We start from the raw sequence: 19,551 nt of genomic DNA, 5'->3' as shown, positions 1-19,551 counted from the left end.
CAAAACATTCCCATTCTATTCCAAAAGGGAAGATCTACGTCTCCATCAGTACTTTTTCATTGCTATTCATTTGTCTCTTAGTTCAGTTACACTCTCATCTTACTGTCTTCATAATAGACCAGGTTATAAAGTCAGTGGCCATTATCGTGCTCTACATAAATAAAGTCAGTGGACATTATAATGCTCTATGTAAATAATAGAGGTGAGGGACAGTTTGGTGTGTATGTACATACACAGCAAAAATAAATATGAGTGCCTATTATGGCCCTCATTTTCACAAGGAAATAATAGTAACCTTACTAGGCGTGTATAACTTTTCTCCACTATTTACTTTCAGCCAGCACCTCAGAGGGTTAGTAAAGTTTAATTTCTTGGAGTGACCCAAGCTTTTATTTCTTTTTAAAAAAAAAAAATATTTTAGTTTCAGAGGGTACATGTGCATGTTTTTTAAAGGGTATATTACGTGGTGCTGAGGTTTGAGCCTTATTGATTCTGTCACCCAAATAATGAACACAGCACCCAATAGGAAGATTTTCAGCCTTTTCCCCCTTCCTTCCCTCCCCACTTTTGAAGTCCTCGTTGTCTATTGTTTACATCTTTATGTCTGTGTTATGTCCAATGTTTAGCTTCCACTTATAAGTAAGAACATGAGATATTTGGTTTTCTGTTTCTGGGTTAACTCACTTAAGATAATGACCTCCAGCTGTATCCATGTTGCTGCAAAGTACACGATTTTATTCTTTCATGGCTGCATAGTATTCCATGCTGTATATGTATCACATTTTCTCAATTCACTCTACCGTTGATGGGCACCTAGTTTGATTCTATGTCTTTGGTATTGTGAATAGAGCTGCAATTAACATACGAGGGCAAGTGTCTTTTTTTGTAGAATGAGTTTTCTTTGGGGTATATACTCAGTAATGGGATTGCTGGGTTGAATGGTTGCTTTGATTTTAGTTTTTTGAAAAATCTCCAAACTATTGGAGGGGCTAAACAGTTTCACAGGGGCTGAACTAATTTTCATTTCCACCAACAGTATATAGGCATTCCTTTTTATCCACAACCTCACCAACATCTGTTCTTTTTTGACTTTTTATACTAGCCATTCTGACGATTATGAGATATATGATTTACAATTCTTGATGATTACTGATGTTGAGCAATTTTTCATATGTTTATTGGGTGCTTATATGTCTTCTTTGGAGAAGTATCTGTTCATGTCCTTTGCTACATTTTAATGGGATTATTTGTTAAGTATTGATTTGTTTCTTATAGATTCTGGGTATTAGTCTTTTGTTGGATGCATAGTTTGATTTTGTGTGTGTGCGTGTGCATGCAGAAGCTCTTTAGTTTATTTAGGTCCCAATTGTCAATTTTGGTTTTTGTTGGATTTACTTTTGAGAACTTAGTTACAAATTCTTGCCTAGACCAATACCTAGAAAAGTACTTCCTAGGTTTTCTTCTAGGATTTTTATAGTTAGAAATCTTACATTTAAGTCTTTGATCCATCTAGGGTTAATTTTTTTATATACTGAGAGGAAGGGGCCCAGTTTCATTCTTCTGCATATGGTTAGCCAGTTTTCCCAGCACCATTTATTGAATAGGGAGACCTTTCCCCATTGCTTGTTTTTATTCAGCTTTATTGAAGATCAGATAGTTGCAGGTGTGTGACCTTATTTCTGGGTTCTTTATTCTGTTCCACTGGTCTATGTGAATATTTTTGTACCAGTACCATGTTGTTTTGGTTATTGTAGCCTTGTAGAATAGTTTGAAGTCTAGTAATGTGATGCCACTCGCTTTTTTTCTTTTTCCTTAGGATTGCTTTGACTCTTCGGGCTCTGTTTTGGTTCTGTATAAATTTTAGAACAGTTTTTTTTTTTTTTTTTTTTTTAAATTCTGTAATAAATGGCATTGGTAATTTGATAGGAATTGTATTGAACCTGTAGATTGCTTTTGGCAGTGTGGCCATTTTAACTATATTGAATCTTCCTATCCATGAGCATGGAATGTTTTTGATTTGTTTGTGTCATCTATAATTTCTTTCAGCACTGTCTTGTAGTTCTCCTTGTAGAAATCTTTCATCCCCTTGGTTAAATGTCTTCTTAGGTATTTTGAATTTTTTTGTGGCTATTGTAAATGGGATTGTATTTTTTATTTGGCTCTCTGCTTAAATGTTATTAGTATATAGAAATGCTACTGATGTTTGTACATTGATTTTGTATCTGAAAACTTTACTGAAATCATTTATCATGTCTAGGAGCCTTTTGGCAGAGTCTTTAGGGATTTCTAGGTATAGAATCATATTATGAGTGAAGGGAGACAATTTGACTCTTCATTTCCTATTTGGATACCTTTTATTTCTTTCTCTTGCCTGATTGCCCTGGCTAGGACTTCTAGTTCTGTATTGAATAGAAGTGGTGAGACTAGACAATCTTGTCTTGTTCCAATTCTTTGGGGGAATGCTTTCAGCTTTTGCTCATTCAGTATGATGTTGGCTGTGGGTTTGTCACAGCTCTTATTATTTTGAAGTATTTGAAGTATTATTATTTTGAAGTATGTTTCTTCAATGCCTAGTTTATTGAGGGTTTTTATTATAAAGGGATATTCAATTTTATCAAATGCTTTTTCTGTCTATTAAGATGATTATATGGTTTATGTTTTTAATTCTGCTTATGTGGTGAATCCCATTTATTGATTTGCATATGTTGAACCAACCTTGCATTCTAGGAATAAAGCCCACTTGATCATGGTGTATTAACTTTTTCATGTGCTCCTGGATTTGGTGTGCTAGTAGTTTGTCAAAGATTTCTTCATCTATTTTCATCACATATATCGGTCTGATGTTTTCTTTTTTTATTGTGCTTGGCCAGATTTTGAGATCAGGATGATACTGGTTTTGTATAATGAGTGAGAGAGGAATCCCTCCTTAATTTTTTGGAATAGTTTTAGTATGGTTGGTACCAGGTCTTCTTTTCACATCTGATGAAATTTGGTTGTGAATCCATCTAGTCCTGGGCTTTTTTTATTGGTAGTATTTTTATTACTGATTCAATTTCAGAACTCATTATTCATCGGTGCAGGATTTCAATGTCTTCCTGATTCAATCTTGTGAGATCATGTATTTCTAGGAATGTATCCATTTCATCTAGTTTTTATAATATGTGTGCATAGTGGTATCCCTGTGGATTTTGTGTATTTCTGTGGGATTGGGTGTAATGTTACGTTTTTTATTTCTCTTTGTACTTATTTGGATCTTCTCTATTTTTTTTACTTTGTTAACCCAGCTAGCAGTCCATCCATCTTGTTTATCCTATTGAAGGGCAAGCTTTTTATACTATTGATCTTTTGTATTTTTTTTTTTTTGGACTTTAATATCAATTAGTTCTGCTCTAATTTTAGTTATTTCTTTTCCCCTTTTAACTTTGGGATTCATTTGTTTTTGCTTTTTTTAGTTTCTTTAGGTGTGATGTTAGGTTGCTAATTTGAGATCTTCCTGTCTTCTTGATTTAGGCATTTAGTGCTATAAACTTTCCTTCTTAAATACTGAATTTTCTGCATCTCAGAGATTTTGGTATGTTGTGCTTCTAATTTCATTTGTTTCAAATAATTTTTTTAAATTTCTGCCTTTTTTACTGTTTACTCAAAAGTCATTCAGGAGCAAGTTTTTTAGTTTCCTTGTGATCGTGTGGTTTTGAGAGTTTCTGTTGGTATTAATTTCTATTTTTACTCTAATGTCATATAATAATATGCTTAGTATGATTTTGATTTTTCTGAATTTATTGAGATTTGTCCTATGACCGAGCATGTGGTAAATCTTAGAGTATGTTCCATGTGCAGATGAAAAGAATACTCTGTGGTTGTTGGATGGAGTGTTCTATAGATGTCTATTAGATCCAATTGGTCAAATGTCTAATTTAATTTCAATTTTTTTTTTTTTAGTTTTCTTCCTCAGGGATCTATCTAATGCTGCCAGTGGGCTGTGGAAGTACCCTGCTATTATTGTGTGGCTGTGTATGTTTTTTCCCAGGTGTAGAAGTATTTGTGCTCCAATATTCAATATAGAGGTATTTAGGACAGTTAAATCCTCTTGTTAAGTTGAAAGCTTTATCATTATGTAATGCCCTTCTTTGTCTCCTTTTTATTGTTGATTTAAACACTTGTTTTATATGATACAAGAATAGTGACCCCTGCTCTTTTTTGATTTCCATTTGCATGATAGATCTTTCTACAACCCTTTACTTTGAGTCCGTGCGTGTCATTACATGTGAGATGGGTGTCTTGAACACCACAGAGGATGGCTTTTTTTTAAAATCCAACTTGCTATTTTGTACCTTTTTAGTATAGGATTTAGGATATTTATATTCAAGGCTAATATCAAATTAGCCACCAATCGCCATAAGCTAAGTGAGAGAGTTACTCTCTGTATTAGTCCATTCCCATATGGCTATAAAGAACTACCTGAGACTGGGTAATTTATGAAGAAAAGAGGCTTCATTGACTCACAGTTCTGTAGGCTATACAGGAAGCATGCCTGGGAGATCTCGGGAAACTTACAATCACAGTGGAAGGGTGAAGGGGAAACAAGCGTGTCTTACCATCATGGAGCAAGAGAGACAGAGAGTGAAAGGGGAAGTCCTACACACTTTTAAACAACCAGATCTTGTGAGAACTCACTTATGAGACAGCACTAGGGGGATGGTGCTAAACCATTAAAAATCACTCCCATGATCCAAATGCCTCCCACCAGGCCCCACCTTCAACATTCGGGATCACAATTAAACATGAGATTTAAGTGGGAACACCAAATCATGTCATTCCACCCTTAGTCCCTCCCAAATCTCACATTCATCTCAAATTTCAAAACACAATCATGCCTTTTCAACAGTTCCCCTACTCTTAACTCATTTCAGCATTAACTGAAAAGTCCATGTCCAAACTCTCATCTGAGACAAGGCAAGTCCCTTCTGCCTATAAACCTGTAAAATAAATTACAAGTTAGTTAATTCTAAGATACAATGGAAGTGCAGGCACGTGGTAAATGCTGTCATTACAAATGGGAGAAATTGGCCAAAACAAAGGGGCTACGCAGGCAAGTCTGAAACCCAGCAGGGCAGTCATTAAAACTTAAAGCTCCAAAATAATCTCCTTTGACTCCATGTATCACATAAGGCCACACTGATTCAAGGGGTGGGCTCCCAGGGCTTTGGGCAGTACAGTGTCCTCTGTGGAGTACAGTGTCCATGGCTACTTTCAGGGGCTGGCATCGAATGCCTGCAGCTTTTCCAGGTGCACGGTGCAACCTATTGGTGGCTCTACCATTCTGGGGTCTGGAGGATGGTGGCCTTCTTCTCACAGCTCCACTAGACCATGCCTCAGTGGGAACTATGTATGGAGGATCTAACCCCACATTTCCCCTCTTCACTGCCCTAGTAGAGGTTCTCCATAAGTGCTCTTCCCCTGCAGCAGACTTCTGCCTGGATATCCTGTTGTTTCCATACGTCCTCTAAAAGCTAGGCAAAGGATCCCAAACCTCAATTCTTGCCTTCTGCATACTTGCAAGCCCAACACCAAATGGAAGCCACCAAGACTTCGGGGTTTGACCTTCTGAAACAATGACCCAACCTCTACCTTGGCCCCTCTTAGCCATGGCTGGAGTTGGAGCAGCTGGGATGCAGGGTATCATGTTCCAAGGCTGCACAGGGCAGCAGAACCCTGGGCCTAGCCCATGAAACCATTTTTTCCTTCTAAGCCTTCAGGCCTGAGATGGGAAGGGCTGCTGCAAAGGTCTCTGAAATACCCTGGCGGCATTTTCCCCATTGTCTTGGCTATTAGTATTTGACTCTCCTTTACTTATGCAAATTCCTGCAGTCTTAAATTCCTTCCCAGAAAATGGGTTTTTCTTTTGTATCACGTGGAAGGGCTGCAAATTTTCCAAACTTTTATGCTCTGCCTTCCTTTTAAATATAAGTTCTAGTTTCAGGTCAAAGTAATGACTTTTGAGTATAGGCTTTTAGAAGCAGCCAGGCTGCATCTTGAACACTTTGCTGGTCAGAAATTTCTTCCACTAGATACCTTAAATCAACTCTCTCAAGTTCAAAGTTCCACAGATCTCTAGAGCAGGGACACAATGCTGCCAGTATCTTTGCTAAAGCAAACATACTGCTTTAGCCAAGAGTGAACTCTACTCTAGTTCCCAATAACTTCCTCATCTCCGTCAGAGACAACCTCAGCCTGGACTTCACTGTCCATATCACTATCAACATTTTGGTCATAACCATTCAACAAGTCTCTAGGAAGTTCCAAACTTTCCCTCATCTTCTTGTCTTCTTCTGATCCCTCCAAACTGTTCCAATCTCTGCCCATTACCCTGTTCCAAAGTTGCTTCCATATTTTCAGGTATCTTCATAGCAATGTCCCACTTCTCTGGTACCAATTTTCTGCATTAGTTTGTTTTTATACTTCTATAAAGAACTATTTGAGACTGTGTAATTTATGAAGAAAAAGATGTGTAGTTGTGTATTAGTTCATTCTCATGCTGCTAATAAAGACATACCGCAAACTAGGTAATTCATAAAGGAAAGACATTTAATGGACTCACAGTTACACATGACTGGGGAGGCCTCACAATCATGGCAGAAAGTGAATGAGGAGCAAAGTCACATCTTACATGGTAGAAGAGAAGAGAGCATGTACAGGGGAACTCCCCTTTATAGAACCATCAGATCTTGTGAGACTTATTTGCTATCACGAAACAGCATGGGAAAGACCCACCCCCATGATTCAATTACCTCCCACCACAGTCCTCCCATGACATATGGGTATTTGGAAGCTAAAATTCAAGATGAGATTTGGGTGGGAATACAGCCAAACAATATCATTCTAACCCTGGCCCCTCCCAAATCTCATGTCCTCACATTTCAAAACCAATTATGCCTTCCAAATAGTCCCCCAAGGTCTCATTTCAGCATTAACTCAAAAGGCCATAGTCCAAAGTCTCATCTGAGACAAGGCAAGTCCTTTCTGCCTATGAGCCTGTAAAATGAAAAGCAAGCTTGTCAATTCCTAAATACAATGAGGGTACCAGCATTGGGTAAATACATCCATTCCAAACGGGAGAAATTGGACAAAACGAAGGGGTGCAGTCCTCATGCAAGTCTGAAATCTAGCAGGACAGTCAAAACTTAAAGCTCCAAAATGATCTCCTTTGACTCCATGTGTCACATCCAGTGTATGCTGATGCAAAGGCACACCTTACATGTCAGCAGGCGAGGGAGAGCATGTGCAGGGAGATTCCTCTTTATACAACCATAAGATCTTATGAGTCTTATTCACTATCACAAGAATAGCACAGGAAAAACCCAACCCCATGATTTGATTGAATCCCACTGGGTCCCTCCCAGACACATGAGCATTATTACAGTTAAAGGGGAGATTTCAGCGGGGACACAGAGTCAAACTATATCAACTTGACTCACAGTTCTGCAGGCTGTACAGGAAACTTACAATCATATTGGAAGGGAGAAGGGGAAGCAAGCATGTCTTACCATCACGGAGCAGAAGAGAGAGAGTGAAAGGGGAAGCACTACACACTTTTAAACAGCCAGATCTTGTGAGAACTTACTCATGAGACAGCACTGGGGGGATGGTGCTAAACTATTAGAAGCCACCCCCATGATCCAATCACCTCCCACCAGGTCCCACCTCCAACACTTGGGCTCACAATTCAGCGTGAGATTTAGGTGGGGACACAGAGCTAAACCATATTAGTTCCTTAGAAGTCTCAGAAGGAATCAACCCTGATGACACTTTGATCTTGAACTTCTAGCTCTCAGAACTGTGAGACAACAAATTTCTCCTGTTTAAGTCACTCAGTTGCGGTACTTTGTTATGACAGCTCTAGCAAACTACTATAATGGGAGCAAATAAAAACTACTATAGTAGAAGTGAATAAAATCATTTTCCTTTCTAATTTTTGGTTCCTAGAACTCTATACTCTGGTTACGGGAGGAACAACATCATATATTCGCTGCTCGTTTTGTACATTTACTGCAGCTTTTACAACAATGCTTGACTCTTATGATACATTTTCTCCCATATGATGTTGACTACTTAGTAGATCATTCCTCCATATTATATGAGTAACTGCTTCTGGAGGATGGCGTGTATATTAAGATCAGTGAGTCACATAGACATGACTCTCTTGCTTCTTGAACTCCTTGGTCTGAGGTAATATTGCATGGAATGTTGTGATGGTGAATAAGCATTTAGTGACTCTTCAAATGATGGTTTTGAACAGAGCATTATAGGAATAGATAGAGGCCAATCTATGTGAAAATAATTGTTTGGCCTAAAGAGGGAAAAGGTTTCCATGTAATAAATTTTCTGTCAGGTGAATGGTTGTTGCCCTGGAATATCACACCTTTTTAGGGGCTCAATATTGGTCTGTATATTGGAGACTGAAAAGTCAGCAGTTGTGTTAACCAGACCAACCTTGGTTAAGCATATAGTTGAACTCACATGGCATCACCACACCTGCCAGTATGTCCCGCTAAGAAAACACTGGCGTGACTGGTGAAAGAAGCTCACTGACATCCAGAGAGTGGTGCACCTATTCTGAGTACTGAGTCCTAAGTATCTTCAGAGTGTACATTAGAGACAAAAATTCTAACAACACAAATTGCTTTCACTCTGCTGTCATTCTGAGAAGCCTACTTACATGCCACTTTCCCAGACTTTGCTGTTGGTAACCTTGTTTCTTCCAAACATCCAACCATCTTGCCAAGCCATCAGCTTCTAATTCATTGGTATAGATCTACATATCTAGATATTTTTCTTTCCCAGAAATAAAAGGAAAACAAAATGAACTTCTTGTAGGTTTCCTCAATGCAAGGATTATTTTCTCCACTGACCTTTAGGGCCACCCCTAAGTCTGACAATATTGTTTTAGGATTCCATTTCCAGATGGAATAGGATATTTTGTTAAATCATATGTTTTTCAGGGTTTAATTTTTTCTTCCTCAGTCTACAGTCCTGTAAATTCCTCAGTGGGTGGAGTAAGAAGTGGCAATATATCCAGAGTCAATACTGAGAGTCATTGGCTCATGCAACTTGTTTATTCCTCCAGAACCTACTGGAGCCCACTAATTTATTTTAGCTTTTCTACTTGATAATGGAGGACTTATGAACACACCAAAATTGACAGCTTGAAGAATCAGATAACAATCATCCCATAATAAGCATCTTAGGTCACATGGCCACTTGATGCACCTAATTAGTGGTGCGGCTTGTGCATCCAGAACGCTACCTCAGGAGAGTCTAGGAAATATCATTTAGGCTTTTGAGGCTTGGCAGCAAGAAGGAAGGTAGAATATGATACTGATGTTCTATCTGACATATGTTGTCTTTAGGTTCGTACTTCTGCAATTCTACCTTACAAACTATTGTCAGAGTAATCTATTTAAAGTACAAGTATGACCACAGCATTCATGGTTTCCTATAAGTTACAAACAAAAGTTCTATAGCATGGCATACTGTTTTTAAATGGTGTGAACCCAGGATCCCTCTCTAGTCTCATCTATTACTGCAAACACTCTTTACATTCCAGATAAAACAACTTAGACTTATTGAGGGCTTACAGTATATTAGGCACTATTCTAAATTGTTTGCGTATATTACGTTGTTTAATGTTTAGAACATTTTGAGATGGTGCAATGGTCAATTTTATGTGTCAAATTAGCTGAGCCATGGTGCCAAATATGATTCGGGGTAATTTCTGTGAGTGTGCTTCCTTGGATGAGATTAACATTTAAATTGATGGATTTTGAGTAAAACAGATGGCCTTTGGTCTTGAATTCCAACATCAGCTCTTCCCTTAATCCTTAGACTACTGGCCCATCCTACAGAATTTGGACTCAGCCTTCGTAATCGCATGAGCCAATTCCTTTAAATAAATCTCTCTATATTCACATTCTCTTGCTTCTGTTTCTTTAAAAATGCTAACCGTTATAGGTGGATAATGCTAGTATTCCCATTTTTTAACATGGGAAGATTTAACTTCAGGGTTACCAAGCCAGTAAGTATTAGGCCTGCTATGGAAATCTAAACAGTCTGATTCCAGAGTCTATACACTTAATTATCATCCTCTACTGACTCTCATTATAAAATGGGGTTGAGTTCCAGTTTCTTGTACACATCACGTAAACTCAAGTTTTCATGCCATTGATCATGCTGCTCCTTCTTCCCGGAAGACACTCCTACTCATCCTGCAATACCCATCTTAGTCATTATTTCTTCCAGGCATAAGTCACTGCTCTCTGCATCCCTCACGATGGGGCTAAGTGCCCCATATAGAGCTTAGACAGTGGTTAGCACCTGAAAAATATAAAAGCTCAACAAATGCTTTTTGAGTTGAATTAGATTTGTGATAAATTATCCATGATGTTAGTAATTTAATAAAATATAATGATTTACCTTACTTACTATATTTTGACAGTTAGATTTTGCTTTGTATATTTGAAGGGTAGTTCACCACATGGCGAGAATGCTGCAAAGACATTATGACCATCATTGTTACAGGAAATACTGCACAAGAGACTAGATACTTAACTAAAACCTAAAATCATTTCTGAACTTTAAATAATTGTTAGTGTATGTGTAACCAATTAAGAGTAATTAAATATATCTAAGATTAAACATGTTTTACATACTTCTAATAAGTTTCTTTATAGTTTATCAAAAGTGAGTTTTAAAAAATATAATAGACTTTTCAAACATGACCATCAGACAGTGGAGCTAAATGCCCAGAAGGCAGAAGTGAAAATTGGAGAGAAAATGAATGAATGGGTTGCTGTCAGGAAGCATACACAGTCACATATGCAGGTCCTGGAGTAGGGGGTCAGGTGCATGTTTCCCGATGGACTGGTCCACAGGGACTTGAAACAGCAGTGATCTATTATTATTTTGGTTTGTCACATGATATTAGAAAATTGAAAAAAAAAAAAAAAGAATGTTTGCCTGAATTTAAAAAATAAGTGGATAAATTTGTCATACCTCTAAGTGATTTGATGCAATTAAGAGCTACTGGCCTGGTGTGATGGCTCACGCCTGTAATCCCAATACTTTGGGAGGCCAAGGCAGGTGGATCATCTGAGGTCAAGAGTTCAAGACCAGCCTGACCAACATGGTGAAACCCCATCTCTACTAAAAATACAAAAATTAGCTGAGTGTGGTGGCACGTACCTGTAATCCTAGTTACTCAGGACGCCAAGACAGGAGAATCGCTTGAACCAGGGAGGCTGAGGTTGCAGTAAGCCGAGATCATACCATTGCACTCCAGCCTGAACAACAAGAGTGAAATGTCATTAAAAAAAAAAAAGCTAATGATGACCATTTCATACCAATATTTAGTAACTGGACAAATTAAGTACTCAGTAAATATTTGTTAAATAAGTAAATCAATGTATGAAGTTTTAGTTTTTAAATAATCAACTTAAATTTCATTAGTAATAATTTTGTTTATTAGAATCATATTAATGCTTATTTCTTCTAATTAATCATCACAGTATATCAATTTATTATTTGGTGTGTTTTTCTTGATTTATTTTCAATTTTCTTTGAGCCAAAATGTAAAAGCGACAGTGAAAAAGGGGATAAAAGCTAATAAAGTTTATAATCATAGTTTTAATTACATAATGAGTGAAAAGGTAATAAAATATCTCTCAGAGTTTTTTTATAAGCCCCAAATGTCTTTTCGTCTAAATGAGAGGATTATAAATAAATACTGGGGAGCTGGTTTGTTGAAGTATAATTAGCATGAGATTTAAAATAAAGACCTGATTCAACTTTCAATGGGGTTGGTGATAAATATCTCAATGGATTGTTGTATTTTGTAAACACTGAAGTGCTGTAAAATGCTATTTTATTGATTTTTACTGTAGAAAGTTCTTTGATTAAATTATGATATTTAGCATTATCCCTAAGGTAGCTTGATTTAATGGGAAAAAGATACAGCCCTTACGACATTTAATGTGGGTTGGCACACACACATACCCACTCTCTAACCCCCTTCTGGATTCTGCTTCTCAACTCATGAGGCTGGAAAGCTAAAAACTATCCTTCTTAGAGTTTTTTTCAGCTGGGTATGGCCACATAATTCAGTTCTGTACAATAATTGATACACAAGCACAAGTATAGAAGTGCCATCTTCCTTCCTGTCTAGAATGAGGATGTGATGTTAGGGTCTTCAATAGTTTCCATGGATCTGTGAGAGAAAGTGAAAAGAAGTAAAGAGGGTTCCGCTCTTAACCTGTGCTCCTACCACTGAATTTACTGTTACATGAGAAAAAGAATGTCCCTGAATCTTTTAATTCACAAATTAATTGGGCTCTCCCTTGCAGTTGAATGCAAACCCTAACTGAGACATTCTTTGGTGTGGAATGGATAAAATCTCATTTTATCACTTACCAGTTGTGTGACATGAGCAAAAATAACTTGTGTGACAGAGATTGGTGAGGGAGGTATCCACCTGCGGGTGTGATCCAAGGACTAATGTGTTAGGCACCTAACAGTCTTTCTGGCATATAGTAGGCCATGGATAGTGAAAATAACACACAGGTTATTTCCCTTCTCTTGTAGCTAGAAGTTGTTTGTCAATATATTATATAATTATTTACACACGAACATACAAATTATTTTAAAGAGGACTCCTCAGGCAATTCATCATAGTCAGGACACAAAATAAAACCTATTGATCATATTAGACACTAAACAAATCCCAACACTCTCTCCTTTCTGTTGTGTGCATAAGAACAGTTCCAGGAAAAATGAACTGAAAAAGAATTTTAATTATTAATTACAATTTGAAACTAAAAGAAAGTTTGACACTGAAAGCATTGTTTCAATAATGTCAGTTTAAAATGTACTATGCCTACTGGAAATGTGGATTGATACTCAATAATTTTATTTTGAAATAAATATAGCAATAACTGTTCCATATAACAATGACTGTGAAATAAGTATATCAATAACCATACTGCTGAATACTTTTTGAATACTTATATTTCATCACATTCTGAATACTTTGCTGCTTTCCATCAAGAAATAACCTAAGTCAAAGAAAATTCTTACCATAAAACTGTCTTATAAAAATACATTTTTCTTTTTTCTTTTATGAGAAAAAAATCCAAATAACATGAATGAACACTTTTTAAATCTTTTTAAATATGTTATATTACAGTATTTAAAAACATAAATATCTTACAGTATTTTAAAATATGTTATATTACAGTATTTAAAAAACTAGAATTACACATTGTAATTTGGGGAGTGAGAGTAGATGAGACAGGAGAAAAAAAAGAAAAATGACTTGGATGGCTTTTGGGTTAGAATTGGTTGACCTTTATGTAAGTACCTGAAATAGTATTTCCCTTTTCTGAATTTGATTATGGTCAATTAGGTATTCTAGCCAAACCTCCTGCTGAAAAATACTATACATAAAGGATAAAAAATATATATATTTTAAATTTCATAAATATGAAAGTGAGGAATTACTAGGACAAATTATCAAGAGGAAAACAGGGAAGTAACTAGCAGAGCAGCAACTTCTGCCCTGAGAGAATGTGACAGTTTTGGTAAACTTAACATTTTACTTTGATAGCCTTATGGAGTGAGCAAAAGAACCAAATCAAAGCCCAGAGCACACCTAACATAGAAAGTCTGGTAAAAGACTTAATCCCCAAATAAACTGGAATCTGAAAGTGCTAATCTCTCAAAATAAATGTGAACCATACCTAATAGAGCTGTTCCAGACCATGAGCAATGCAGGCTTGCGCTTCCTTGGTGGTCCAAGGAACCTCAGCATAGAGTTCTACTTAAGGTGGTCCCTAACTAGTTGTGCCCTAGAGCCTGGCAATAACAAATGAAAATCCTCTTTGGAAGAATGTACCCTTACCCTAAATCTTAAAATATCAAGCTCGTTTTTTTGTTTTCTTTTTTTCTAAGTTAACTTGCCAGCACAAATAGGTACCATATGACATAATAAGCAGAAATAATAAATGAACAAAAAATAGAAGTACAAATAATAGAAGTATAATACATCATATATTGGAATACAATAGATTATAAAAACTATGCTTACTGTGCTTAAAAAATAAAATTGATAAACTTGACAATATTAGTAAAAAATATGAAGCCATAAAAGATGACAGAATAGATTTGAAGAAGAAACAGACTATCCAGGAATAAAAAAATAGCTGAAATTTAAAAGTCAATGCATAATAAGGGGATAGGAGTCTATAAGTAAAACAATAGTGGCCATATATAAATAATGATTGTATGTGAAATACAACCATATCAGGATCATTTTATGATTCTTTTCCTTTCTCCTTTTGTGTATGTTTAAACATTTCCATCATTAATATATTTTTTAAAAACCCTCCATTCATGCAATTAGCAACAAATTAGAGACAGCTGCAGAGAAAGTTAATGAACTGGACATTATCCAGAGTGCAGCATAAAGAATTAAAAAAGAAAATAAATAAGTAAATAAATAAAGTGAAGTTAAAAGACAGAGGATAGAAAGAAAAGGTCTACCATATTTTAAATCAGAAATCTAGCAAGGAAGGAGAAAAAGAATGAGTCAGAGGCAATAGTTGAAGAAATAATGGGTGAGAATTTTCACAACTGTTAGAAGTGACCAATTCACAATGCAAGGAAACTAGCAGATTTCAAGCAAGATAAATTAAAAATTCACACATTATAGTAAAACTGCAGAAAATCAAACATAAAGAAAGCAATTTTAAAAGTAGCTGGAGAGAAAAGACACATTACAAGGAACAACAGCAGAACTGTTAGCTACCTTCTCAGTAACTACAATGACACTGTGGCTTTAAAGTGGTGAGAAAGAGAATTTATGATGTATGGTTATATACGCAGTAAAGTTTTTTTAAAAAAAGAAGACAAAATAAGGAAGCTTTCAAATGAACAAAAACTTATGAAAAATTATCATCAAATATGAACCACACCTAATAGAGCTGTTCTGTTGTTATTAAAATAAATTACAAAGGATATATTTCAGGCAGAAACAAAATTATTTCAGACAGAGGGTCAAAAGGTGCAGAAAACAATAGTTTTGACAAGTTAATTAAGAATGTTACAATTTCTAGTATAATGATTAAAAGGATAAAACCAGGTATGAACAATAAAATGCAGGAAATGCGAGGGTTGATTTAAAACTCAAAAAGAACAATAATTATATTGAGAGGAATGGAACGGGTCTAATTAAAAGGCATGGATTTTCATGCTGAATGAGAGGGGAAAATGTCTGTTTGCAGTTTATAAAAGACACACCTAAGACCTGTGGAAAATTTTAAAATAAAATGTCAGGAGAAGATATCATACAAGTAATACTGGGTATTAGGGAGGTGATTTTCCTACCTCAGACCAAAAGATCTAAAGGACAGATGAATTATTATTCAGATGATTAAGATTACTTTATGATAATAATAAAATTTATGAAGAAGAATAAACATTCTAAATCTGTACATAGTTATTAACGTGACCTTAAATATAAGAACTATAAAAATGACAAAGCCAAAAGGAGAAATAAGCAAACCCAAATCATAGGGGGAAATCATAACCTAAGTTATCAGTAATGGATAGAAGAAACAGACAAAGTTAATAGTAAGAATTTATAAGATTTTAATAATACAATTAACAAATGTAACCAAATGAACATACTGGACTATAAAACACTGCATGTTATAAGTACATAATATACTTTTTTTCCCCCAAGCACTTCTGGAACATTTACAAAAATTAACCATATGCTAGGCCCTAAGGATAAGTGTCAAAATTTTTAAATAACTAAAATAATAGAGCATATGTCTTCTTATTTCACTAAATTAGTAGAAATAAGAAACAAACTAAAAAAATCCCTATATGCTTAGAAAAAAATTCAGGCCAGGGGCCAAAGCAGTCACAAAGAAAATCAGAAAAAAATTGGAAATATAATATATCAAAATGTGTGGGAAGCAGCTAAAGCAGTAGACAGAGCAAGAAGAAAGGCTGGAAATCTGTGTTGAGACACTTAAAAAAGAAGAGTAAAATAAGCCCAAAGAAAAAAATAGACACTATATTAATAAAATGGAAAACCGGCATATATTACACAGGGTGAACAAAGATAAAAGCAAATTTTTAAAGACCATATAACTGGTAACTCTCTAGAAACAATGGTCAAGTAAGAAAAAAAAATGAGAAGGCACAAATGATCCATATCAAGAATAAAAGGAGAAAATTACAAAAGATGCTGAAGACATGCAGATTAACAAAACACTAGGAATGGCAGCCACAGTGCATTGAGAGACAGCAAGCTGAGAAGAAATTCAAAGAGAAACTAATAGAGACAGCAATGACTTCTTTTCCGTAACACACATTCATCTTGTTTGTTCCTCAGAGTGTAATATGAAAATCCATGAACACCACCTATGTGAATATCATCATGTATGCTTTAGTAGACGGAAAGCACAAAATAAAACACATTAAACAACAGGATTCTAGGTGACTTGTCTAACAGGTAAAGGCACCAGATTTTCTTCTTAAAACCACCAATATTAGCTCAGCAGCCTGAGGTTTCGGTGTACATTACAGCAGGAGCCAAAATGAATATCACAAACCAAGGGAAAAAACAGGGCTTTGGAGACGGAAAGACCTTGACTCTTAAAAGCATTGGAACTTCAGGGAAAGTTGCTTCATCCCCCTCAGTCCCTATTTCTCATCTGTCAGCGTGAGTGATGTATGACCTAGTCACAAGGTCATTAAAAAGATGACATGAGATGATTCAGTAAAACACAGATTCTGGAACATATTGGGTTTCAGTAAATATGACCTCCATATGTTTAACCAGTATTTGACAATCGTTATACATATATCTATAATTACAGTACAGAAAATGAATATAAGAAAGGGAGGATATAGTAATTCTTTAAAAGATATCCATTGCGCCAAGAAAATGACAGAAAACAAACCACTTTTCACTATAAAACTCCCTGCTGTAATAGTTTGTTTGAAATGGCTACAGTCTAAGAATTCTATTCTAACTGCCCTCAATAAATGGCATCTTGTGAAACTGGGTGCTGTGAAATTACACACAATGCAGACATGAAATGAGATACTACTCTGGCTTTTAAAAAATAAAATTTGGATGATCCTTTTAAGTAAGAATGTGGTTTAAAGGTCTTGTAATTTTTCATCAACATTCTAGTTTAGATCTGTTAGAGAGGTTTGAAAGGAGAAACAATTGATGTTAAGCGTAAGGCGAGCTGTACCTAAGGAATGGAGGCCCTGCCCCCGGCCCCTCTCTTCTGCAGGTGTTTGGTTCTTTTAAGTTTATTCGCCCCTCAATTTGCTTTTATCTACATAAATAATGCTATACATTGCTATATAATAATCTCTTGCATGTTCTTTTCCTTGGAACATTTGCCTGTACATATTTTCTTAAATGTGTGTACCTTCGCATCTGCTAATTTGACTGATTCACCAACTCAACAGAAGAGAACACGAATGTTCCTTTGTACTAGGATTGTAAACCAGATCCATCTTGGGCTTTGTTTTCTTTTCTTTTTCTGTGTTCATGGGGATTTCCATATGTAATAAAAACCCTAGAGTTCACCTAAAGAAGAAATTGTTCCCAGGTTCTTATCACCAAAGGCAACCTCTTCATAAGGGACATAGACAACACTGGCAGGTGAACCACATAAGAGCCAGCCTCTCCTGAAGAAGATATTCAGTTGTTTTGTCACGACATGTATTAGCCTGATGATTGGTGAGGAGAAGCGATGAAGTGGAAGGAGATTGCAAAAACACTGCTGTGGAAGAAAGCAGGTTTTAAATAGGGTGGATATATAATTTACCAGATTGAGACATGTTGAGGATAAAGAAGAGGCTATTCATAATTATGCTGGGAAAACAGGTGTAAACCAGTACTATCCATGGCAAAATAGGACATATGGTCACCTCATTTTTAACTTTTGAAAATATCTATCAAAATATAGTTCTTGAGCTAAAATTAAAATAGCACAGTGCCTCTTCCTAACCATATTTATTTAATGTGATGTTATGAAATGAGTGGATTCTGGAGCCTGTCAGCTTGAGTCTAATTCCCAGCTATACCACTTACCAGACACGTAAAGTTCTGAGTCATTTGACCTCTTCGTTTTCTAACAGTTTCGTCTATGAAATGTGAATGGTAATAACAAAAACTGCATCAGAGTGTTGTTACAAAGTTCGAATGAGTACTGTGTTTGTCACGGCATTACTCAACTTTCGCTGTGGTGACAAAGAGCCCCAAATCTAAGTGGCTTACAACATTTATTTCTTGCTTACATTATTGGAAGGCTGTGGGCTGGCTGGGTCCTAAGTAGGCTCCCTTTGACTCAGTTGGGCTTGACTCACTATCACATGTCTTTTTATTCCAGTCCCAATCTGAAAGAGAAACACTACTGGGCCTCAATGTTCTCTTGCTGAGGGCAGAAGCCCAGAGATAGCAAGAAACCTCATTAATTCATTTAAAGCTCCTACTTTGGCAAAGTATATTTACACCCACTAACATTACATCATCAAAGCAAGTCATCAATCTCAGTCCCCAATTAATAGGGTAGTGACATGTGCTCTGCCTGCCGGGAAGAAGGCAAGAGTGAGCCATGAGTGAATAATTGAACAAATTATACCATCCAGTTCAAAATTTAAAGCAATTCTCGGTATCTAATAAACATTTCTATAAGTGTTAGGTGCTGCTGTTAGCAATAAATGTACACACAACGATGCTTGAGTACCTCTTAAGTGACAATATTGTTATACATCTTGCAGTGACTAAGACCTCAATGTTGGTGATTGTGTTTACATAAGAGAAGCAATAAATGCACAAACAAAAGCAATGTGAGTTATTTAGTGCTATGTAGAGAATTAAAATGGACTCCAGTACAAACATGTGCTTGCACAAGTTTGTGAGGGCCAATTGCATGCATTGCTTCCAAACCCTGCTTTTGGTGATTGATTACACGTCAATAGTTTGAAATGGACATGACAGTAGTGCTTACAACATGGACATTGGCTAATGCTATAAATCAGATAATATTTATTTATTTACTTTAAAAAATTTTCGCTGAAGGGAGATCTGGTTGTTAAACTTTATGAGAACACTATAGGTCACGTAAATCTTCCCCCTTTTCCCACCTCCCTTTCTAATGCAGCCCAACAGTGCAGGGTGATGGCAGCATAAACCAAAAATAAAATTCTAAGCCCCCTAGCCAATTAAAAGCATCCTTCCTCTCATCCTAGAACATTCTTAAGGCCATGATAGGAAGTAGGAGTTGAACATGCCTCATTATACCATCTTCTCGTTGGAATTTAGGTACAGCTGTCCAGCATTAACATTAAAACAGAAACCTTAAGACAAGCAAAGCTTTCAAACTAATGAAGACCACTGCACATTTCCACATGTTTTGTTTTGTTTTCTTTCTTATATCATTTTTTTCTGCCCTGGTTTCTGGTTGACTT

The sequence above is a fragment of the Macaca thibetana genome, chromosome 12 (assembly GCF_024542745.1).
Source record: "Macaca thibetana thibetana isolate TM-01 chromosome 12, ASM2454274v1, whole genome shotgun sequence".
NCBI classification, from domain to species: domain Eukaryota; kingdom Metazoa; phylum Chordata; class Mammalia; order Primates; family Cercopithecidae; genus Macaca; species Macaca thibetana.
This window is presented reverse-complemented; position numbering follows the sequence as displayed.